The following is a 25,557-nucleotide window of genomic DNA, read 5'->3' as shown; positions in this document are numbered from 1 at the left end:
AAATGAAAACTGTGTTTGACAAATTTATCGGAATTCTTTGAGCATGTAACTACACAGGGTTAGCTAGGTTGGGTGGATGGCTGGTTTTGTGACAGTGTGACCTCAGTTAAGTTCCCACACTGAGATTATCATGAACTCAGAGGTGTGGTGACCCTTCGGTTAAACTCACCATTGCTGATTCTTTCTCATGAGAAAGCAGCTCTATGGTCCTCTGAAACAATGGTGATTTTACCTTTACTCCACAAGATAAAAACTCATAATGTTGGGGTTATAAGACCATAAGACATAGGAGCAGAAATTAGACTATTCAGCCCATTGAGTTTACTCCGTCATTCAATCATGAGGTTTCTCAACCTCATTCTCCCACTTTCTTCCCATAACCCTTGATCTCTTTGATACTCAAGAACCTATCTATCTCAGTCTTAAATATACTCAATGACCCGGCCTCCACAGCTTTCTGTGGCAGTGAATTCCATAGATTCACCATCTTCTGGCTGAAGAAGTTTTTCCTTAGCTCCGTTCTAAACGGTCTTGAGTCCTGATGAAGGGCTTTTGCCCGAAACGTTGATTTCGCTGCTCGTTGGATGCTGCCTGAACTGCTGTGCTCTTCCAGCACTACTAATCCAGTATTTGATTTTCAGCATCTGCAGTCATTGTTTTTACCTTGTTGAGTTTAATGTAGACAGAGGTATGGCTAGCTAAAAGGAAAGAGAGTCACAATAAATGGGAAACTTCCAGGATAGTAAACTGCAACCAGTGGAGTGTCACAGAGATCAATGCTGGGACCTCAAATTTTTATAATTTCTATTAAGGACTTAGCGAAGGGACAGACTTGCTGATATGAAGATGGAAAGGAAAGCAAGTTGTGAGAAGGATGTAAAGATTTTGCAAGGAGATTAGATACATAAGTAGCAAAAATTGGCAGATGAATGTAATGTCACCCAGTTTGGCAGTACAGTAGAATTAAACAGAATATCATTCAAATGGAGAAAGACTGCAGAATGCTGCAGTTCAGGATGATCAGGGGATTCATGTACATGAACCAAAGAAGATCAGCACAAAGGTACAGCTCGTAATTAGGAAGGTAAATGGATTATTGACTTTTATTGCAAGGGGATCAGAATATAAAAGGAGAGAAAGCGCAGGATAAATTCAACAGGTCTGGTAGCATCTGTTCAGAGAAAAACTGTGGTTAGTACTGCTGCCTCACAGCGCTAGAGACCCGGGTTCAATTCCCGCCTCAGGCAACTGACTGTGTGGAATTTGCATATTCTCCCGTGTCTGCATGGGTTTCCTCCGGGTGCTCCGGTTTCCTCCCACAGTCCAAAAATGTGCAAGTTAGGAGAATTGGCCATGCTAAATTGTCCGTAGTGTTAGGTGCAAGGGTAAATGTAGGGGAATGGATGCGCTTCAGTGGGTCGGTGTGGACTTGTTGGGCCGAAGGGCCTGTTTCCACACTGTAAGTAATCTAATCTAAAAACAGAATTAATGGTCCAAGCCCGCCAGTCCTGTATGAATTGAATGAATGGGGGAAGAGAGTGAGTGTGTGAGAAAGAGAGAGAGAGTCAGCTAGACTCTGATGAAGAGTCATGTCGACTTGAAACATTTGTTTGCTCTCTCTCCAAAGATAATGTCTGACCAACCGTGTTGGGTCATTGATTACATTCAAAGCTGGGTTATTTGGAGTTGAGGTATGAAAGACACAATCAGATCATGATGTTTTTATTTGGCAAAGCGTGATCGAGGGGCTGTTCCCATTTGCAATGATCTGTTCTTCAGTCCTTAATAAATAGAAAATGGTAACACTTTCTAAATCAAAACAAAGTTGAATTATAAAAATATTGCCTCTTTACTATTTGTGTTATCATCTGATAGGTCTAGGTTTCTTATCTCTAAGAGATTCCACACTTGTTTGCTCCATTCCCAGAGACCATTCCCCATCCAGAAATCCCAATCACCACAAAAGTTGTTGTTATTATTTATTCTCTCTCCCTGGGTGATCAGCTAGGCTACTCTTATTGACTGAGCAACTGAGTGACCAACTGGGCAGTCTGCAAGAAATGTTACCTCAGCATTCTCCTGGATCCTTGCAGGTGTCACACGCTTTGAAATAGTTGCTATGACATGAAAACGCAACAAGACCTAGGTATGACAAAGACAATTAATTCTGACTGTGAGACATTTGATGCACACAGAGAATGACTGTGTGAAAGAATTGATCCTAGGACTAGATTTGAATCTTGTTCAGTCATAGGGTGCTTCCTGGAGCACTGTGCATAAAAACAGAGAAAATTAAGTAAGTTTGGCCTACAGCTACAAAGAATGTGAAGAACTCCATGATGGCATGGACAGGTGAACAGACATATTGTATTATGGAGAACAAAGAACAAAGAAAATTTACAGCCCAGGAACAGGCCCTTCGGCCCTCCAAGCCTGAGCCGATCCAAATGTACTGTCTAAACCTGTTGCTCAATTCCTAAGCATCTGTATCCCTCTGCTCCCCACCTACTCATGCATCTGTCCAGACGCATCTCAAATGAATCTACCGTGCCTGCCTCTACCACCTCTGCTGGCAACATGTTCCAGACACCCACCACCCTCTGTGTGAAGTACTTGCCGCGTGTATCCCACTTAAACTTTTCACCTCTCACCTTGAACACGTGACCTCTTGTTATTGAATCCCTCACCCTAGGAAAAAGCTTATCTCTATCCACCCTATTCACACCCTTCATGATTTTGTAAACCTAAATCAGGTTCCCCCTCAATCTCCTTTTTTCTAATGAAAACAAACCTGACCTACTCAACCTCTCTTCATAGCTAGCACCTTCCATACCAGGCACCATCCTCGTAAAACTTCTCTGCACCCTCTCCAAAATGTCCACATCCTTTTGGTAATGTGGCGACCAGAACTGTACACAGTATTCTAAGTGCGGCTGAACCAATGTCTTGTACAATTTTAACATGACATGCCAGCTCTTATACTCAATACCCTGTCCAATGAAGGCAAGCAAACCATATGCCTTCTTGACTACTCTATCCACCCGTGCAACAACCTTCAGGGTTCAATGGACCTGAACTCCCAGAGCTCTTCCATTCATTGTATGATTCGCTCTAGAATCATATGGATCACCTCACATTTGTCTGGATTAAACTCCATCTGCCACTTTTCATGTATATGACATCAACAGCTCTTCCTTCATCTATCAACTTGGTCACTTCCTCAAAGAACTCTATTAAATTGGTAAGGCATAATCTTCCCCACACAAAACCATGTTGCCTATCACTGATAAGCCCATTCTTTTCTAAATATAAATAGATCCTATCCCTCAGTACCTTCTTCAGTAACTTACCCACCACTGACGTCAGGCTCACTGCTCTGTGGTTACCTGGAATATCCCTACTACCCTCCTTGTTCAGGGGGACAACATGAGCAACCTTCCAGTCCTCCGGTAACTCACCTTGTGTTTAAGGATGCCACAAAGATATTCCTCTCACCTCCTTCAGCAACCTGGGATAGATCCCATCCGGTCCTGGAGATTTGTCCACCTTAATAACCTCTAGCCTACCCAACACATCTTCCCTACTTATGTCAATGTAATCCAGACTAATCAAACTTCTATCTCTAATCTCAACATTCATCATGTTCCTCTCCTCAGTGAACACTGATGCAAAGTAATCATTCAGAATCTCACCCATTCTCTCAGGTTCGACACACAGCCTTCCTTCATTATCCTTTAGTGGACCAATCCTTTTTTTAGTTACCCGCTTGCTTCTCATATAAGAATAAAATGCTTTGGGATTCTCCTTAATTCTGCTCGCTAAAGCAATTTCATGACCCCTTTTAGCCCGCTTGATTCCTCGTTTAGGACTGGTCCTACTCTTCCGATATTCCTCCAGGGCCCATTCTGTTCTTAGCTGCCTGGACCTTATGTACGCTTCACTTTTCCTCTTGGCTAGTCATACGATTTCTCATGTCATTCACTGTTCACTAATCTTGCCTTTCCTATCCCTTGCCTTCAACGGGACATGCCTATCCTGCACTATCTTTGAAAACCTCCCACATCTCAAATGTGGACTTCCCTTCAAATAGCTGTGTCCAATCCATATTTCCCAGCTCCTGCCTAATTTTGATATAATTGGCCTTGGCTCAGTTTAGTACTCTTCCCTTAGGATCACTCTCATCTTTGTCTACAAGTATTCTACAACTTACAGGGTTAGGGTTAGAAGTGCCAGGTCATAGATTTTGAGACAGAAAAGAATGAAAATGAATGTCCAAAAGAAATGCACAAGTACAGTGGAGGGGCTAACTCCTGGAACAAAATGAGAATGTCCTGAAATGGGAGTACAGGATGGAGAAAAGTCATGGAAAGGCCAAGGCAATTTAGCTGTTGGACAGGGAGTACGAAAATAAAGTGGTGCTGAAGGCACTGTTAGAGGTTATTTACGTTATCATAGAAGAACACTGAAATCAGGGTGAGGAGAAATTGCTTTTCAGAAAAGGGATGTTTAAGGATGGAATATATTTACACATGGAGTACTTGACGCAGGAATTTTATTTAAACAAATGGGATAATTATTTGAGACACTAAATTCAAGCAAATAGTAGTTCAATGGGGATGATGCAGGTATTGGAATGAGTGAGATTAGTTTAGAATGGATAGACAGTGAAACAGTATCTGTTTCTCAGTCCATTGTTTGTGAATAAGCTTCGTATTAAAAATCTTACATCCATCGCACCTGGGCTGGGCTCTTCTTGTGTTTCTTCGCTATTTGTTTTAGCACTGGATCTTTGAGAAGGTCTTTTGGATCTGCGGGATCATTCAATCTGTAACAGGAAATTGTTCATAAATTTATCATTTTCCTCATAATTGGAACCTCCATACCCTGTAGATTGTTCTAAACTCCTAACTGATTATGTGGGACCAGATGTTACTTTTGCTTCCAGCATTATGGTGCTCACATCTCAAACACATAAAAAGGGCAGTACAGCAACTTGACAAATCTCTCTTCTTCAAAATTGAAGGGGGCTGAAAATGTGGTGTGGATAGAAGGTTGGAAGAGCAAATGGAACAAGATAGTAACTATGGAGAAAAGTTATGGAAAGGCGAAAATACTTTAGCTGTTGCAAATATGGGCGGGGTGTACAAAAATATAAAGGTACTGAGGCAAAGATGCTCCAGCCAAAGAGCCAAATGTCAGCAGAGAGTAGTCATAAATTAAGTATGAAATTTGCTGCAAGTGATAAGGAGACACTGCTTTTGGACTCCAATTTTGCGTTAGCATTTACAAGTAATATGTAATTTGATAAAGTCATATAGCATGGAAACAAACCCTTTGGTTCATGCTGACCAATTTCAAACAGGATAACTACTCAGTTAAAAGACTAAATACTATATTCTAATTTGATTGAATACATCATGTAAACTAATTAAAAGCAAACTTTTACAGGATAAAATGGAAAGTAATGTTCCGTAACCATAGCATATGGGATCTTCTGCCAACATTTTTTTTCCAGTGTCCACTTGCCTTGGTAAACACAACATAAGGCATGGTGGCACAGTGGTTAGCACTGCTGCCTCACAGCGCCAGAGACCCGGGTTCAATTCCTGCCTCAGGCAACTCACTGTAAAGTTGGCGCATCTCCCTGTGTCTGCGTGGGTTTCCTCCGGGTGCTCTGGTTTCCTCCCACAGTCCAAAAATGTGCAGGTTAGGTGAATTGGCCATGCTAAATTGCCCCTAGTGTTAGGTGTAGGGGAATGGGTCTGGGTGTATTGTGAGTCGGTGTGGACTTGTTGGGCCGAAGGGCCTGTTTCCCCACTGTAAGTAATCTAATCTAATTAAAACAGAACAATGTTATGATCCCAATTGATGTTATTACTGGACAAGTCAGATAATGGACTGAAATCTGGCTTGACAGATCAGACTTAGTTGTTTTTGGAAGTAGCAAGGTTGTCTTTCACTGAAACACTGCCTACAATGCTGCAAATTCAGATTTAATAACAAACAGAAATTTACATCGTGAAATAAGTGGAGATCAAATAGAAAAAAAACAGTTCAATTTATATATAACACAAATTTAAAGATTTCAAAACGCATAGTAAAATACAATACTCCTTTATAGCACTCACATCAGTTAGAATTTCCTGCTCCTTCACATCCAAAGGATTTAATTTAACTGTGGTTTCGATTCCCCGCTTTGAGAATCTAATAGTCTGTTCATGGAGACTTCATACAATTGAGCTTAGACTTTCTCAGCTGCAAATAACCCCACTGTGGTTTAACCAACTGCTTCAGGTCATGCCAATACATTACCGCCTCCATAATGAGCTTTTAGTTTCTGAAATGCAGTATTACCCATTTAGGTCAACATCTCTGGGCGCATGCAAACTTTGCCAACAGAACAGGCTGTTTCTAATCCAAGATGGTGGTAGATGATATGGTATCTACATTTTAATATGGTTAAATGGGGGATATGTGAAGCCACAAAGTTGCAGGCTGTGCTGGAGTAGAATACTGCTGCTGTTGTTGGCTCACAGCACCTCATGAATGCTCAGTCTTCAGTTGCTACACCTCTTCAAAGTCTGTCCCATTTAGCCTTGTGATATTGTCACACAATATGATGGAGAATATTCTCAAGGTGAAGGCAGGACTTCATCTTCAGAACTGTATGGGCGTCACTCTGACTGATATGGTCATGGACAGATACATCTGCAGCTGGCAGATTGGTAAGGATGAGATTATGTATGCTTTTCCATCTTATTGATTCCCTCAACACCTGCCACAGACCCAGACTAGCAGCTATATCCATTAGGGGACAATCAGTAGTGCTACTGCCATGATACTCCTGGCAGTTGATGTTGAAATCTCCCATCCAGACTACTTTTTTCACCATTGCCATTTTCAGTGGTACCTCCAAAACTTATATAACATGGAGGAGAACTGATTCATGAGCTGAGGGAGGACTGTACGTGGTCATCAGCAGATTTCCTTGCTCATGTTTAACCTGAAGCCAAGAGACTTCAAGATGTGCAGAGTGAATGGTGAGAACTCCCAAGGTAATTCCTTTCCTCTCACTATGCCTGTCTTGCTGGTGAGAGAAAACATAGAACATAGAACAATACAGCGCAGAACAGGCCTGTCAGACCTCGATGTTGCGCTGACCTGTGAACTATTCTCAGCTCGTCCCCCTACACTATTCCATCATCATCCATGTGCTTATCCAAGGATTGTTTAAATCTCCCTAATGTGGCTGAATTAACTACATTGGTAGGTAGGGCATTCCACGTCCTTACCACTCTCTGAGTAAAGATCCCACCTCTAAAATCTGTTTTAAATCTATTGCCCCTCAATTTGTAGCTATGTCCCCTCATACAAGCTGACATCATCAACATAGGAAAAAGACTTTCACTGTCTACCCTATCTAATCCTCTAATCATCTTGTATGTCTCTATCAAATCCCCTCTTATCCTTCTTCTTGCCAATGAGAACAAACCCAAGTCCCTCAGCCTTTTCTCATAAGACCTTCCCTCCAGACCAGGCAACATCCAGGTAAATCTCCTCTGCACCTTTTCCAATGCTTCCACATCCTTCCTGTAATGGGGCGACCAGACCTATACACAATATTCCAAGTGTGGCTGCACCAACGTTTTGTATAGTTGCAGCATGATATTGCAGCCCCAGAACACAATCCCTCTACCAATGAAACCTAACACACCGTATATCTTCTTAACAGCACTATCCACCTGGGTGGCAACTTTCAGGGATCTATGTACATGGACTCCAAGACCCCTCAGCACATCCACACTCCCAAGAATCTTTCCATTGACTCAGTACTCTGCCTTCCTGTTATTCTTCCCAAAGTGCTTCACCTCACATTTAGCTGCATCGAACTCCATTTACCACCTCTCAGCCCAATTCTGCAGTTTATCCAAGTCCCCCTGCAACCTGTAACATTCTTCAAAAATGTCCACTACTCCACCGACTTTAGTGTCATCTGCAAATTTACTAATCCATCCACCTATACCTGTGTCTAAGCCATTTATAAAAATGACAAACAGCGGTGGTCCCAAAACAGACCCTTGTGGCACACCACGAGTAACTGGACTCCAGGCTGAATATTTTCCATCAACCACCACTCGCTGTCTTCTTTCAGAAAGCCAGTTTCTAATCCAAACTGCTAAATCACCCTTAATCCCATCCCTCTCATTTTCTCCAACAGCCTACCATGTGGAACCTTATCGAAGGCTTTACTGAAGTTCATGTATACCTCGTCAACTGCCCTACCCTCATCTACATGCTTGGTCAACTCCTCAAAAAGCTCAATGAGGTTTGTGAGACATGACCTGCCCTTGACAAAACCATGTTGACTATCTGAAATCAAATTGTTGCTTGCTAGATGATTATAAATCTTATCTCTTATAATCCTTTCCAAAACCTTTCCTACAACAGAAGTAAGGCTCACTGGTTTATAATTACCTGGGTCATCTCTACTGCCCTTCTTGAACAAGGGCAGAACATTTGCAATCCTCCAGTCCTCTGGTACTAAACTATAGATAATAACAACTCAAATATCAAAGCCAAAGATTCTGCTATCTCCTCCCTAGCTTCCCAAAGAATCCTCGAATAAATCCCATCCGGCCCAGGGGACTTGTCTATTTTCACTCCTTCTCGAATTGATAACACCTCTTCGTAACCAACCTCGATCCTTTCTAGTCTAATATCTGGGGATATACGGGGATGGTGATGTCCTGGACATCATCTGGAAGTGCAATTCTGTAAATATGACAGTGGCCAAGCAATGGCCTGACATTCTGTGAGACAGCTGTCCCAGATGCATATGGGAAGGTCTTTGCAGGTTCCACAGTGCTGGTTCAGCCATTGTCCTTTCCAGTACAGAGGATAATTCTGGGTGTTCTGTCCAGTTTCATTTCTTTGCTGAGTATATCCAGTGATTTGTAGAAAAAGCTGGGAAGTATAGACCAGTCAGCCTAACAATTGTGGTAGGTAAGTTACTTGAGAAGAATCTGAGAGGTTAGATATCACAGAACATAGAACAATACAGCACAGAACAGCGCCCTTATATTGCGCCAACCTGTGAACTAATTGAAGCCCATCCCCCTACACTATCCCATCATCATCCATTTGCCTATCCAAGGATTGCTTAAATCTCCCTAATGTGGCTGAGTTAACTATATTGGCAGGCAAAGCATTCCATGCCCTTACCACTCTCTGAGTAAAGAACCTGCCTCTGACATCTGCCTTAAATCTATCACCCCTCAATTTGTAGCCATGCCCCCTCGAACAAGCTGACATCATCATCCTAGGAAAAAGACTTTCACTGTCTACCCTATCTAATCCTCTGATCATCTTGTATGTCTCTATCAAACCCCCTCTTAGCCTTCTTCTCTCAATGAGAACAGACACAAGTCTCTCAGCCTTTCCTCATAAGACCTTCCCTCCAGACCAGACAACATCCTGGAATACCTTCTCTGCACCTTTTTCAATACTTCCACATCCTTCCTGTAATGAGGCAACCAGAACTGTACACAACTTTCCAAGTGCAGCCGCACTAGCGTTTTGTAGAGTTGCAGCATGACATTATGGCTCCGGAACTTAATCCCTCTACCAACAAAACCTAACAAATTGTATGCCTTCTTAGTAGCACTATCAATCCGGGTGGCAACTTTCAGGGATCTATGTACATAGACTTTAAGATCCCTCTGCACATCCACGCTACCAAGAATCTTTCCATTGACCCAGTATTCTGCCTTCCCGTCATTCTTACCAAAGTGAATGGGTCTGGGTGGGTTACTCTTCAGAGGGTCGGTGTGGACTTGTTGGGCCGAAGGGACTGTTTTCACACTGTAGGTAATCTAATCTAACCATACCTGTGCCATAATGTGTAGACTGATTTTAATCTAAAAAATGAATTAACAGAATCTTACACTGATTCATGCATTTTTGAGCAAAGTACAATGTAACTCTGCAAGTACAAATTCACTCTACAAACGTATATGTGTATGTGTGCATGTGGGTTTTTGTGTGTGTGTGTGGGGGGGGGGTGGGGGGAGCTGTGAGTGATTTTGAGAGGTGCTTGCATGTGAGTGTAAAGGGGTCTAAGTCTGTGAGAGGGTGTATGTGTGAGTATGGGAGTGTTTGTGTCTGTAGGAGTGTGTGTGTGTGCGTGTATAGGAGTGTCTGTGTGCATGTAGGAGTGTCTGTGTGCGTGTATAGTGCAATGGTAGTCACCTGTAGTGTGACATGAACCCAAGGTCCTGGTTGATGCCCTCTCTATGGGTACCGAACTTAGCTATCAGCCTCTGCTTGGCCTGTTCGTTGCTGCTTGGCCCGAAGTCTGCCTTGGAGGATGGTCACCTGAAGGTCCGAGGTTGAATGTCCTGGACCGCTGAAGTGTTCCCCAACTGGGAGGGAACACACCTGACTGGGCACACATACACACACACACATACAAACACTCCTATGCACAGACACACAGACTCACACATGCACCCTCTCACAGACTTAGACCCCTTTACACTGACACACACACATATACACACTCTCTCTCACAGAAACTCACAAGGCCCCACCCCCCACCCCACACACACACACAACACACACACATACACAGACATACATAAACATTTGTGGGGTGAATTTGTACTTGCAGAGTTACATAGTACTTTGTTCAAAAACTGCACAATCCATGTTAATCTAATTTTTTAGATTGGAATCAGTCTAAACGTTATGGCACACACAGGGGGCTAACACCTTCAACATATTATCTGCGCTGACACTAATTGTTAAAGTTAACCTGAGAATGCAACTTTTTAAAAAAAAATTGCGATTTACATATGAAAGAAGTGAAACTAGCATGGTCATTCTAACAGATAAGAAACTTAACAAACAATCCAGGTCTTTTTCAATATATAATTTCAGTTAAATCACACTGTAAACGTTTGGTCTAAGTTCTGTATCTTATGTTCTTATACTCCACAACCACCTGATAAAGGAGCAGCACTCAAAAAGCTAATGCTTCCAATTAAACCTATTGGACTATAACCTGGTGTTGTGTGATTTTTAACTTTGTATACCCCAGTCCAACACTGGCATCTCCAAATAAATGCTAACACACAGTACACAGTACACAGTGGGAGACTGTGTATTGAGTCGGAAGAGATAGGAGAGGTCTTGAACAAGTACTTCTCTTCAGTATTTACGAACGAGAGGGACTGTATTGTTGAAGAGGAGAGTGTGAAACGGACTGATAAGCTAGAAGAGATATCTGTTAGGAAGGAAGATGTGTTGGACATTTTGAACAACTTGAGGATAGACAAGTCCCCCGGGCCTGACGGGATATATCCTAGGATTATGTGGGAAGCAAGAGAGGAAATTGCAGTACCGTTGGCAATGATCTTCTCGTCTTCACTGGCAACGGGGGTGGTACCAGGGGACTGGAGAGTAGCGAATGTTGTGCCCCTGTTCAAAAAAGGGAATAGGGATAACCCCGGGAATTACAGGCCAGTTAGTCTTACTTCTGTGGTAGGCAAAGTAATGGAAAGGGTACTGAGGGATAGGATTTACGAGTATCTGGAACGGCACTGCTTGATTAGGGACAGCCAGCACGGATTTGTGAAGGGTAGGTCTTGCCTTACAAGTCTTATTGAATTCTTCGAGGAGGTGACCAAGCATGTGGATGAGGGTAGAGCAGTGGATGTAGTGTACATGGATTTTAGTAAGGCATTTGATAAGGTTCCCCATGGTAGGCTTATGCGGAAAGTCAGGAGGCATGGGATAGAGGGAAATTTGGCCAATTGGATAGAAAACTGGCTAACCGGTCGAAGTCAGAGAGTGGTAGTAGATGGTAAATATTCAGCATGGAGTCCAGTTACAAGTGGAGTTCCGCAGGGATCAGTTCTGGGTCCTCTGCTGTTTGTAATTTTTATTAATGACTTAGATGAGGGAGTCGAAGGGTGGGTCAGTAAATTTGCAGATGATACAAAGATAGGTGGAGTTGTGGACAGTGAGGAGGGCTGTTGTCGGCTGCAGAGGGACTTAGATAGGATGCAGAGCTGGGCTGAGGAGTGGCAGATGGAGTTCAACCCTGCCAAGTGTGAAGTTGTCCATTTTGGAAGAACAAATAAGAATGCGGAATACAGGGTTAATGGTAGGGTTCTTGGTCAGGTGGAGGAACAGAGGGATCTTGGGGTCTATGTACATAGATCTTTGAAGGTTGCCACTCAGGTGGATAGAGTTTGTAAGAAGGCCTATGGAGTATTATCGTTCATTAGCAGAGGGATTGAATTCAAGAGTCGTGAGGTGATGTTGCAGCTGTACAGGACTTTGGTTAGGCCACATTTGGAGTACTGTGTGCAGTTCTGGTCGCCTCACTTTAGGAAAGATGTGGAAGCTTTGGAGAGGGTGCAGAGAAGATTTACCAGGATGTTGCCTGGAATGGAGAGTAGGTCGTACGAGGATAGGTTGAGAGTTCTCGGCCTTTTCTCGTTGGAACGGCGAAGGATGAGGGGTGACTTGATAGAGGTTTATAAGATGATCAGAGGAATAGATAGAGTAGACAGTCAGAAACTTTTTCCCCGGGTACAACCGAGTGTTACAAGGGGACATAAATTTAAGGTGAAGGGTGGAAGGTATAGGGGAGATGTCAGGGGTGGGTTCTTCACCCAGAGAGTGGTGGGGGCATGGAATGCGCTGCCCGTGGGAGTGGTACAGTCAGATTCATTGGCGACCTTTAAGCGGCATTTGGATAGGTACATGGATGGGTGCTTAATCTAGGATAGAAGTTCGGCACAACATCGTGGGCCGAAGGGCCTGTTCTGTGCTGTATTGTTCTATGTTCTATGTTCTATGTTCTTAACAATCCTATCACCCTGCGTGACAACTCTCAGGGATCTATGCACATGGACACAGATCTCCCTGCTCATTCTACACTATCAAGAATCTTACCATTAGCCCAGTACTTTTTATTCCTGTTACTCCTTCCAAATTGAATCACCTCACACTTTTCTGCATTAAACTCCATTTTCCACCTCTCAGCCCAGCTCTGCAGCTTATCTATGTCCCTTAGTAACCTGCAACATCCTTTCGCACTATCCACACTAAACTCCACTGACTTTAGTGTCATCCTCAAATTTTCTAACCCATCCTGTACGCCCTCATCCAGGTCATTTATAAAAATGACAAACAGCAGTGGCCCCAAAATAGACCACTAGTAACTGAACTCCAGGATGAACATTTCCCATCAACTACCACCCTCTGTCTTCTTTCAGCTAGCCAATTTCTGATACAAGCCAGTAAATCACCCTCAATTCCATGCCTCCGTATTTTCTGCAATAACTTACTGTGGGAAACCTTATCAAATGCTTTACTACAATCCATATACACCACATCAACCATTTTACCCTCATCTGCCTGTTTGGTCACCATCTCAAAGAACTCAATAAGGTTTGTGAGGCATGATCTACCCTTCACAAAACTGTGCTGACTGTCCCTAATCAAATTATTCCTTTCTTGATGATTATAATTCTTATCTCTTATAATCATTTCCAACACTTTACCCACAACCAAAATAAGGCTCACTGGTCTATAATTACCAGGATTGTCTCTACTCCCCTTCTTGAACAAGGGAACAACATTTGCTATCCTTCAGTCTTCTGGCTCTATTCCTGTCGACAATGACAACATAAAGGTCAAAGCCAAAGGTCTGCAATCTCCTCTCTAACTTCCCAGAGAATCCAAGGATAAATCTCATCCGGTTCAGTGGATTTAGCTATTTTCACGCTTTCTAAAATTGCTAACACGTCCTTCTTATGAACCTCAATCCTGTTTAGTCCAATAGCCTGTATCTCAGTATTCTCCTCGACAACATTGCCTTTTTCCAGTGTGAATGCTGACGGAAAATATTCATTAAGTGTTTCTCCAATCTCTTCAGACTCCATGCACAACTTCCCACTACAGTCCTTGACTGACCCTAATCTTACTCTAGTCATTTGTTTATTCCTGACATACCTATAGAAAGCTTTCGGGTTTTCCTTGATCCTAACTGCGAAAGACTTCTCATGTCCCCTCCTGGCACTTCTTAGCTGTTCCTTTTGGTCTTTCATGGCTAACTTGTAACTCTCAAGCGCCCTAACTGAGCCTTCATGCCTCATGCTAACATAAGTCTCCTTCCTCTTGACAAGAGATTCAACTTCTTTAGTAAACCACAGCTTCCTCGCTCAACCACTTCCTCCCTGCCTGACAGATACATACTTATCAAAGACACGCAGTAGCTGTTCCTTGAACAAGCTCCACATTTCAGTTATGCAATTATTCAAATGGAGAAAAGGTTTGTTGCAGAGGGATTCTGGTATCCTTGTGCATGAATTGCAGAAAACTGGTGTGCAGGTACAGTGGGTAATAAGGAAGGCAGATGTAATTTTACGAGAAGAATAGTGTATAAAAGGGGGTAAGTGTTGATGCAGCTGTACAAGGCATTAGTGAGACCGCACATATTATACTGCACAATTTTGGTCCCCTTACTGAGGGAGAATGTAGTTGCAGTAGAGGCAGCTCAGAAATTATTCACGAGATTGATTCCAAAGAGAGATTGAGTAGTTTAGACCTACACTCTCTACAGTTTAGAATAATAAGGGGAGATGTAATTGAGCTCTACAAGATGATCAGGAAACTGATGAAGATGTAAAGAGTATGCTTCCTCATGGAGGGCAATCTTGAACGAGAGTACATTGCTTTAAGATAAGGGGTAGCAGATTTAAAACAAAGATGAGGAAAAATTACTTCTTTCAACAAAGTCAGAGAGTTGTATAGCATGGAAATAGACCCTTCACTCCAACTTGTCCATGCCGACCAGATATCCTAAACTAGGATATCTGGTCGGCAGGGGACTAGCAGGGGGATGGGAACCGGAGGTGCAGTTGCAGTGCACAGGAGGATGAGAGTAGGAAGGACAGAGACAGGATTTCAAGGTCACAGGAATATGCTGGCAGACAGTGAAATGGTTTGAAGTGTGTCTACTTCAATGCCAGAAGTATCTGAAATAAGGTAGGTGAGCTTGCAGCATGGATAGATACGTGGGACTTCGATGTTGTAGCCATTTCTGAGACATGGATAGAGCAGGGTGAGGAATGGATGTTGCAGGTTCCAGGGTTTAGATCTTTCATTAAGAACAGGCAAAGCGGTAAAAGAGAGGGAGGTGTAGCCTGGTTAGTACCTCATCTACTGAGGTAGTATGGGCTGAGGTTAGAAACAGGAGGAGAGGCCACACTGCTTGGAGTTTTTTATAGGCCTCTGCAGAGTTCCAGGGGGGTGAAAGAGAGGATTAGCAAAATTATTCTGGGTAGGAGTGAAAGGAACAGGTCATCATGGGGAACTTTAACTTCCCAACATTGACTGGAAATGCTGTAACTCCAGTATGTTGGATGGATCAGTTTTTGTCCAATGTGTGCAGGAGGGTTTCCTGACACAGTATGTCAAAGGGCCGACAAGAGGGGAGGCCACACTGGATCTGGTGCTTGGTAATGAACCAGGCCAGGTGTTTGATTTAGTTGTTGATGAGCACTATGGAGAGAGTGACCATTATTCAGTTAGGTTTAGTTTAGCGATGGAAAGGGATAGGTACATGCTCCAAGTCAAGAGTTATCAATGGGACAAGAGCAATTATAATGTGATTAGGCAAGAATTAAGATGCATAGAATGGGGTAGCAAAATGCAGGGGATGCAGACAATGGAAATGTGGAGCTGTTTTAAGGAACAGATATTGCGTGTCCTGTCAGGCAGGGAGGAAGTGATAAGGTAAGGGAACTGTAGTTTATGAAAGAAATTGCATCTCTTATTAAGCGGAAGAAGGAGGCTTATGTGTTGATGAGGCAAGATGATTCAGATGAGGCGATGGAGAGTTACAGATCAGCTAGGAAGGATTTAAAGAGAGAGTTAAGAAGAGCAAAGAGAGGATACGAGCAGTTTTTAGCAAATGGAATAAAAGAGAACCCTAAAGATATGTGAGGAATAAAAGGATGATTAGGGTAGGAATAGGGACAATCAAAGACAGAAGTGGGAAGTTGAGTGTGGACCCTGTGGAGATTGGAGAGGTGCTAAACAAACATTTCTCATTGGTTTTCACTCAGGAAAAGGAGAATATTGTAGAGGAGAAGAATGAGGTACGAGATATTAGACTAGAAAGGATCAAGGTTAGTTATGCACAGGTGTTATCAATTTTAGAGGGAGTGAAAGCAGAAAAGTCCCCTGGGCCAGATGGGATTTATCCGAGGATTCTCTGGGAAGCTAGGGAGGAGATAGCAGAATCTTTGGCTTTGATATTTGAGTCGTCATTGTCTACAGGTTTGGTACCTGAGGACTGGAGGATTGTAAATGTTCTGCCCTTGTTCAAGAAGGGCATGTGAGATACCCAGGTAATTGTTGACCAGTGAGCCTTACTTCTGTTGTAGGAAAGGTTTTGGAAAGGATTATAAGAAATAAGATTTATAATCATCTAGCAAGCAACAATTTGATTTCAGATAGTCAACATGGTTTCGTCAAGGGCAGGTTGTGTCTCACAAACCTCATTGAGCTTTTTGAGAAGGTGACCAAGCATGTAGATGAGGGTAGGGCAATTGACGAGGTATACATGGACTTCAGTAAAGCCTTCGATAAGGTTCCACATGGTAGGCTGTTGGAGAAAATGCAGAGGCATGGACTTGAAGGTGAAATAGCAGTTTGGATTAGAAACTGGCTTTCTGAAAGAAGGCAGCGAGTGGTGGTTGATGGAAAATATTCAGCCTGGAGTCCAGTTACTAGTGGTTTGCCACAGGGATCTGTTTTGGGACCACCGCTGTTTGTTATTTTTATAAATGGCTTAGACGCAGGCATAGGTGGATGGATTAGTAAATCTGCAGATGACACTAAAGTCAGTGGAGTAGTGGACAGTTTGGGAGAATGTTACAGGTTGTAGGGGGACTTGGATAAACTGCAGAATTGGGTTGAGAGGTGACAAATGGAGTACGATGCAGCTAAATATGAGGTGATGCGATTTGGGAAGAATAACAGGAAGGCAGAGTACTGGGTCAATGGAAAGATTGTTGGTAGTGTGGACGTGCAGAGGGATCTTGGAGTCCATGTGCATAGATCCCTGAAGTTGCCACCCAGGTGGCTAGTGCTGTTAAGGAGGCATTTGGTGTGTTAGATTAGTAGATGGGTTGAGTTCCGGAACCACAATATCATGCTGCAACTATACAAAACGCTAGTGCAGCAACACTTGGAATATTGTGTACAGTTCTGGTCGCCCCATTACAGGAAGGATGTGGAAGCATTGGAAAAGGTGCAGAGGAGATTTACTGAGATGTTGCCTGGTCTGGAGAAAAGATCATATGAGGAAAGGCTAAGAGACTTGGGTCTGTTCTCATTGGAAAGAAGAAGGCTAAGGGGGGATTTGATAGAGACATACAAAATGATCAGAGGATTAGATAGGGTAGACAGTGAAAGACTTTTTCCTAAAGTCTTTGATGATATCAGCTTGTACAAGAAGCATAACTACAAATTGAGGGGTGATAGATTTAAGACAGATGTCAGAGGCAGGTTCTGTACGCAGAGAGTGGTAAGGGTGTGGAATGCCCTACCTGCCAATGTAGTCAATTCAGCCACATTAGGGAGGTTTAAACAATCCTTAGATAAGCACATGGATGATTTTTGGGATAGTGTAGGGGGACGAACTGTCGGCACAACATCGAGGACCGAAGGGCGTGTTCTGCGCTGTATTGTTCGATGTTCTAACCTAGTCTCATTTGCCAGCATTTGGTCCATATCCCTCTAAACCTTTCCTATTCATGTACCCATCCAGATGCCTTCTAAAATGTTGTAATTGTACCTACCTTCACCACCTTCCCTGGCAGCACGTTCTATATACCCACTATGCTCTGTGTGAAAATGTTGCCCCGTAAGTCCCTTTTAAATCTTTCCTTTCTCACCTTAAACCTATCCCCTCTACATTTAGACCCCCTACAGTGGATAAAAGACCTTGTCTACTTACCCTATCCGTACCCCTCATGATGTTATAATGAGGGGCACCACTCAGCCTCCGACATTCCAGGGAAAACAATGCCAGCCTATTCAGCCTCTCCCAAGAGTTGTGAATCTGTGGAATTTGCTACCACAGATCGAAGTATTTGGTGGGACATTGAGGAAATTTAAGGAGATAGACTGATTTTTAATTAGTAATGGGTTGAACAGTAAACCAAACTAGAAAAAACCTGAACTGGGAGAACTGGCTGTTCTTGTCAAACTAGGCTCTTCTGAGACCCCTCAGCACCTCTGTCCTTATGATCTCTCTTTTTAAACAATGTTTTTAAGGGTAACAGATTTTTTATCAAAGTAATCCTTGACGCAGTCGAAGATAGTCTTACCTTTGGTATCTGTCGGTAGATCCACAGCAAAATGTAGTTCTTGTATTTCATTTTTATTGATGAAACGTACGTGCCCCAAAGGTAAAGCTTGATTTTCGCATATAGTACTTTCATCAATTTATAAGGTGATTTCTTTCGATATCAAAAGGGAACATAATTTATCCTTAACATTTGAGGCGATTTCATCGATGCGCCTTCTCAAGGAATCATTGCTAAGAGGAATACGCTTAATAGTCATTGATGGTTCCTGATGTAGCACGGTTGATAATACTTCGGCAATAGCTGGAAGCACCAACAATTCACCCACGGAATGAGATTTATCACATTTTGCAATTAGCTTCGCTATTTTGTATGATGCCATACGGCCATCCACATTTGTGGCTCCCATCTTTGAAAAAACAGTGGAAATCGTTGGTCGCTGATTGAATTTATTCTTTTAATGTTTGAAAATATGCCAAATCTTTGTCCTTTTGGTCACTGTTTATTTTCTAAGTATTTAATAAGACGGGAAGGCTTCATGGCCTCATTGGAAAAACTTTGTTCATAGACCAAGCACAGTGGTAACTGCTTATTAGATGGAGATTGAATAAAGCCATATTGCAAATAGCCCATGCTATACTGCCTGCACCTTTTCATACTCGATGAGGCCATTTTTACCCTGCCGCTCAAATACCCTGATAGAATCACAGGTATTACCTTATCACAATAATTTTAAGACACTCAGACAAGTGGCAAAATTTGATTGGCTAATTAGCTATAATGTGCATTCATTCTGCCACCTGGTAGAACAGTTGAAAAGCTGTGTTTCATCTTCCTAGAAGCGACACGAGTTCGGTGATATTGATCTCAGCGGTAGAATCAGTGCCGACCGCGAATGAGTTCAAATGGTTTGCCATTCACAGAGAAGACTATCAATAATAGCACAGCAACCAATCAGAGCGCACACCTCCATGGGTGCAGGGAAAATAACAGACTTGTATTATGCGACTATCCATCTGCACACAGCAATGTCCTTCAAGGACACAGCAGTCTTTCAAGTGATTGGTAAGCTATCTACAAAGTATTTCAGTGCCCCCTTGCCACCCCCTTTGACTTCAACGCCCACCGAAGGAAGGCAAACGCCCCTCAAGGGGGTGCTTCCGCCCCCGTTGAGAAACACTGAATTAGAGCATGGATCAGTACTTGGAACTATGATGTTTTGGCTGTAACGGAGATGTGGGTTTCACAGAGGCAGGAATGGATGCTACGTGTTCCAGCGTTTAGAACACTTAAAAAGAACAGGGAGGGAGAAAAAAAGTTGGTGTAGCATTGCTAATTAGAGAATGCGTCACTGCTGCAGAAATGAAGATTGTCGAAGGTTTGTCCACTGAGTCAGTATGGGTGGAAGTTAGGAACAGCAAGGGAGCAGCCTCCTCATTCGGGTTTTCCACAGACACCCTATTATCAGGAGGGAGATCAAAGAACTCATAGCCTGGCAGATTTTGGAAAAATGCAGATGTAGCAGGGTTGTTGTTGTGGCTGACTTCAACTTTCCCAATATTGACTGGAACCTCCTTAGTGCAGATGGTTTGGATGGAGCCATTTTTGTCAGGTGTGTTCAGGAGGGTTTCCTTACTCAGTATGTAGACAGGCTGATGAGGGGAGAGGTCACTTTGGATATGGTGCACAGCAATGAGCCAGGAGAGGTGTCAGATCTCGCGGTGACAGTGACCGCAACTGCCTCACATTTACCATAGCCTTGGAGAGGGAAAGGAGCAGTTACCGAGGGAAGATATTTAATTGGGGAAAAGGAAATTATTACGCTATCAGACAGGAGTTGGGAAATACAGATATGGAGCAATTGTTCCACAGAAAGGGCACAACAGACATGTGGAAACAGTTTAAGAAGCAGTTGTTGTAAGTGATGTATAAATTTGTTCCTCTGAGACAAGTAGGAAGGGGTAAGATTAAGGAGCCTTGGATGATGAGAGCAGAGGAGCTTCTCATCAAAACGAAGAAGGCAGCTTACATAAGGTGGAGGAAGCAAGGATCTAGCACAGCTTTAGAGGATTACAGGCTTGCTAGAAAGGAGCTCAGCAATGGACTGAGGAGAGCCAGGAGGGGGCATGAAAAAGGCTTGGCAGGATGGATTAGGAAGAACCCAAAGACATTTTACTCGTATGTGAGGAATAAGAGAATGATCAGGGAGAAGGTAGGACCAATCAGGGAGAGCAGAGGGAATTTGTGTGTGGAGTCTGAGCAGATAGGGGAAGCCCTAAATTTGTTTTTTGCTGTGGTTTTCACTGAGGAAAGGGACCTTGTTGTGAATGAGAACTTTGAGGAGCTGGGATACAGTCTTGAACAGATCCAGACTGATGAAGTTGATGTGCAGAAAATTTTGGCAAACATTAAGATTGATAAGTCCCCAGAGCCAGACCAGGTTTATCCTAGGTTGCTTCAGGAAGTGAGAAAGGAGGTTGCTAAGCCGCTGGTGCAAATCTTTGCCTCCTCACTCTCCACGGGATTCGTACTGGAGGATTGGCAGGAGGCGAATGTTGTTCTTCTTTTCAAGAAAGGTAATAGGGAAATCCCTGGCAATTGCAGACCAGTCAGTCTTACATCTGTGGTCAGCAAGATTTTGGAAAGATTTCTAAGGGATAGGATTTATCACTATTTGAAAAAGCATAGTGTGATTAAAAGCAGTCAGCATGGCTTTGTGAGGGGCAGGTCATGCCTCACAAATCTTGCTGAGTTCTTTGAGTAGGTGACAAGACAGGTTGAGGAAGGTCAAGCAGTGCATGTGGTGTATATGGACTTCAGCAAGGCATTTGATAAGGTTCCCCATGGTAGGCTCATTCATAAAGTCAGGAAGTAGGGGATACAGGGAGATTTGACTGTCTGGATTCAGAATTGCTTGGCTGACAGAAGGCAGAGAGTTGTAGGTGGAAAGTATTCTGCCTTGAGGTCAGTGTTGAGTGGGGTCCTGCAGGGCTCTTTTCTTGGGCCTCTGCTCTTTGTAGTTTTTATAAATGACTTGGATAAGGTGGTTTGAGGTGTGGGTTAGTAAATTTGCCAATGACACAAAGGTTGGAGGTGCCGTTGATAATATTGAGGGCTATTGCAGGCTGCAGCGTGACATCGACAGGATGCAGAGCTGGGCTAAGAGATGGCAGATGGAGTTCAACCTGGATAACTGTGAAGTGATGCATTTTGGAAGATCGAACTCAAATGCTGAATATAGGATTAAAGACAGGGTTCTTGGCAGAGTGGAGGAACAGCAGGATCTTGGTATTCAAGTGCATAGATTCCTTAAAGTTGCAACCCAAGTGGATAGGCATATTGTGTTTTGGCTTTCATTAACAGGGAGATCGTGTTGAAGAGCAGTGAGGTTTTACTGCAGCTCTACAAAACCCTGGTGAGACCACACTTGCAATATTGTGCCCAGTTCTGGTCGCCCTATTATAGGAAAGATATGGAGGCTTTGGAGATGGTGCAAAGAAGGTTTACCAGGAAGCTGCCTGGACTGGAGGGCTTGTCTTACAAAAAGTGGTTAAGCTAGGACTCTTCTCTCTGGAGAGGAGGAAGAGAGATGACCTGATCGAGGTGTACAAGGTAACGAGAGGCATGGATAGAGTCAATAGCCAGAGACTTTTCCCCAGGGCAGGATTGACTGGCATGAGGGATCATAGTTTTAAGGTGTTAGAAGGAAGGTAAAGAGGAGATAGGTTCTTTACGCAAAGAGTTGTGAATGCTTGGACTGCGTTTCCAGTGGTGGTGGTGCAAACAGAGTCATTAGGGACATTTAAGCCACTGCTGGACATGTACATGGACAGCAGTGAATTGAGGGGTACATAGGTTGGGTTGTTTTGTTTTAGATTAGGATTGATCTTTGGCATAACATCGTGCTGAAGGGACTGTTCTGTGCTGTACTTTTCTTTGTTCTACGTTCATCGATTCCTGTGGAGTACCATTAGTTACAGATCTCTAGTCAGAGTACACATCTAATCTTAAAATCTAAAACTGTGGGTAAGGGAGGAGTAGACATTTAAGGGTTGAATTTTTTTTCTTTCAGGCCAAACGAAAATTTAAAGAAGTTCTCCTGGTGCTGTAATTACTTAATACATAGAACAAAGAAAATTTATAGCCCAGGAATAGGCCCTTCAGCCCTCCAAGCCTGAGCTTATCCAAATGTACTGTCTAATCCTGTTGGTCAATTCCTAAGCATCTGTATCCCTCTGCTCCCCATCTACTCATGCATTAGTCCAGATGCATCTTAAATGAATCTAACGTGCCTGCCTCTACCACCTCTGCGTTCCAGATACCCACCACCCTCTGTGTGAAGTACTTGCTACAGTGTATCCCCCTTAAACTTTCCACCTCTCCCCTTGAAAGCATGACTCCTTGTTATGGAATCCTTCACCCTGGGAAAAAGCTTGTCTCTATCCACCCTGTCTATACCCTTCATGATTTTGTAAACCTCAATCAGGTCCCCCCTCAATCTCCTTTTTTTCTAATGAAAACAAACCTATCCTACTCAACCTCTCTTCATAGCTCGCACCTTCCATACCAGGCAACATCCTTGTAAACCTTCTCTGCACCCACTCCAAAGTGTCCAAAGTGTGGCGACCAGAACTGTACACAGTATTCTAAATGCGGCCGAACCAATGTCTTGTACAATGTTAACATGACTTGCCAGCTCTTATACTCAATACCCCGTCCAATGAAGGCAAGCCTTCATTGCTTTCTTGACCACTCTATCCACCTGTGCAGCAACCTTCAGGGTACAATGCACCTGCACTCCCAGATCTCTCTGCTCATCAACTTTTCCCAAGGCTCCTCCGTTCATTGTATAATTCGCTCTAGAATTAGACTTGCCGAAATGCATCACCTCACATTTGTCTGGATTGAAATCCATCTGCCACTTTTCTGCCCAACTCTCCAGTCTATCTATATCCTCCTGTATTCTTTAACAGTCCCTTATGCTTTCTGCTACTCCACAAATCTTCGTGTCACCTGCAAATTTGCTGATCATACCAGATCATTTATGTGTATCACAAACAACAGTGGCTCCAACACTGACCCCTGCGGAACAGCACCGGTCACCTTTCTCCATTTCGAGAAACTCCCTTCAACTACTACTCTGTCTCCTGTTGCTCAACCAGTTCTTTATCCACCGAGCTATAACACCATGCACACCATGTGACTTCACTTTCTCCATTAGTCTACCACGGGGAAACTTACCAAACGTCTTACGAAAGTCCATGTATATGACATCAACAGCCCTTCCTTCATCTATCAACTTGGTCACTTCCTCGAAGAACTTATTAAGTAGGTAAGGCACGATCTCCCCCGCATGAAACCATGTTGCCTATCACTGATAAGCACATTCTTTTCTAAATATAAATAGATCCTATCCCTCAGTACCTTCTCCAGCAACTTTCTCACCGCCGACGTCAGGCTCACTAGTCTGTAGTTACCCAGAATATCCCTACTACCCTTCTTGTACAGGGGCACAACATGAGCAACCTTCCAGTCCTCTGGCACCTCACCTGTATTTAAGGATGCCACAAAGGTATCTGACAGGGTCCCAGCTATTTCCTCTCTTGCCTCCCTCAGCAACCTGGGATAGATCCCATCCAATCCTGGGGATTTGTCCACCTTAATAACCTCTAGTCTACCCAACAAGTCTTCCCTACTTATGTCAACGTGATCCAGACTAATCAAATTTCTATCTCTAATCTCGATTTGGAGATACTGGTGTTGGACTGGGGTGTACAAAGTTAAAAATAACACAACACCAGGTTATAGTCCAACAGGTTTAATTGGAAGCACACTAGCTTTCGGAGCGATGCTCCTTCATCAGGTGATTGTGGAGGGCTCGATCGTAACAGAATTTATAGCAAAAATTTACAGTGTGATGTAACTGAAATTACACATTGAAAAATTGATTGTCTGTTAAGCCTTTCATCTGTTAGAATTCGGAATATAGTTTCACTTCTTTCATGTGTAAATCACAAAACCTTTTTTTTTTAAAAGTTGCATTCTTGGGTTAGCTGTTAACAATGGTGATAGCTAGACAATATGTTGAAGGTGTTGGCCCCCTGTGTTTTCTGTCTATGCCATGATGTTATGATTGATTCTAATCTAAAAAGTGAGATAACGGAGTTTTACATAAATTCATGCAGTTTTTGAGCTCAGAGTTCTACATGAATGCATACAGTTTTTGAGCAAAGTACAATGTCACCCTGCAAGTACAAATACACCCCACAAAATATATGTGTGTGCATGTGGGTCTTTGTCTGTCTGTGTGTGTGTGTCTGTCTGGGTTGGGGGTTGTGAATGTGAGAAAGTGTGTGTGTAGTGAGTGCAGAGTGTCTTAAGTCTGTGAGGGGGTGCATGTGTGAGTGTGTGTGTCTGTAAGGGTGTGTGTGGGTGTCTGTGTGCACGTTTGTGTGTATGTGTGTCCGTGTGTACAGGAGTGCCTCTGTGTGTGTGAGAGTGTATGTGTAGGAGTATCTGTGTGTGTGTATAGTGCAATGGTGGTCACCTGTAATGTGACATGAACCCAAGGTCCCAGTTGAGGACCTCCCTATGGGTACCGAACTTAGCTATCAGTCTCTGCTCGGCCACTTTTCTCTGCTGCCTGTCCTGAAGTCCACCTTGGAGGATGGTCACCCGAAGGTCCGAGGCTGAATATCCTGGACCACTGAAGTGTTCCCCAACTGGGAGGGAACCCTTCTGTCTGTTGATTGTTGTGCGGTGCCCATTCATCCATTGTCGTAGCCTTTGCTCGGTTTCCCCAATGTACCATGCCTCAGGGCATCCTTGCCTGCAACGTACAAGATAGACAAGGTTGGCTGAGTCATATGAGTGACTTTATTCCTGATGAAGGGCTTTTGCCTGAAACGTCGATTTCGAAGCTACTTGGATGCTGCCTGAACTGCTGTACTTTTCCAGCACCACTAATCCAGAATCTGGTTTCCAGCATCTGTAGTCATTGTTTTTACCTCGTTGATTTTAACCCTACTGCGAATCCTCTTGCAAGGATGCCTGCCTTGAAGAAGTTTTCCTCCTCTCTCTACAAGAATCTCAGGGAGTCCCTCTCCCACTGCAACTCCCAGCTCATTTCCTCTGCCCTGAAGCTCTTCAACCATGTTGTGAAACA

At 43.3% G+C, this 25,557-nt stretch overlaps 1 pseudogene; it reads right to left on the bottom strand.

The window, feature by feature from the left end:
* LOC140453228 (aldo-keto reductase family 1 member B1-like) overlaps positions 1 to 25,557 on the bottom strand; it is a 97,856-nt pseudogene that overhangs the window by 4,389 nt on the left and 67,910 nt on the right.

Source organism: Chiloscyllium punctatum, chromosome 26 (genome assembly GCF_047496795.1).
Source record: "Chiloscyllium punctatum isolate Juve2018m chromosome 26, sChiPun1.3, whole genome shotgun sequence".
In the NCBI taxonomy this organism is placed as follows: Eukaryota; Metazoa; Chordata; class Chondrichthyes; order Orectolobiformes; family Hemiscylliidae; genus Chiloscyllium; species Chiloscyllium punctatum.
Note: the sequence above shows the minus strand (reverse complement) of the source record. Positions and strands in the feature narration are given on the sequence as shown.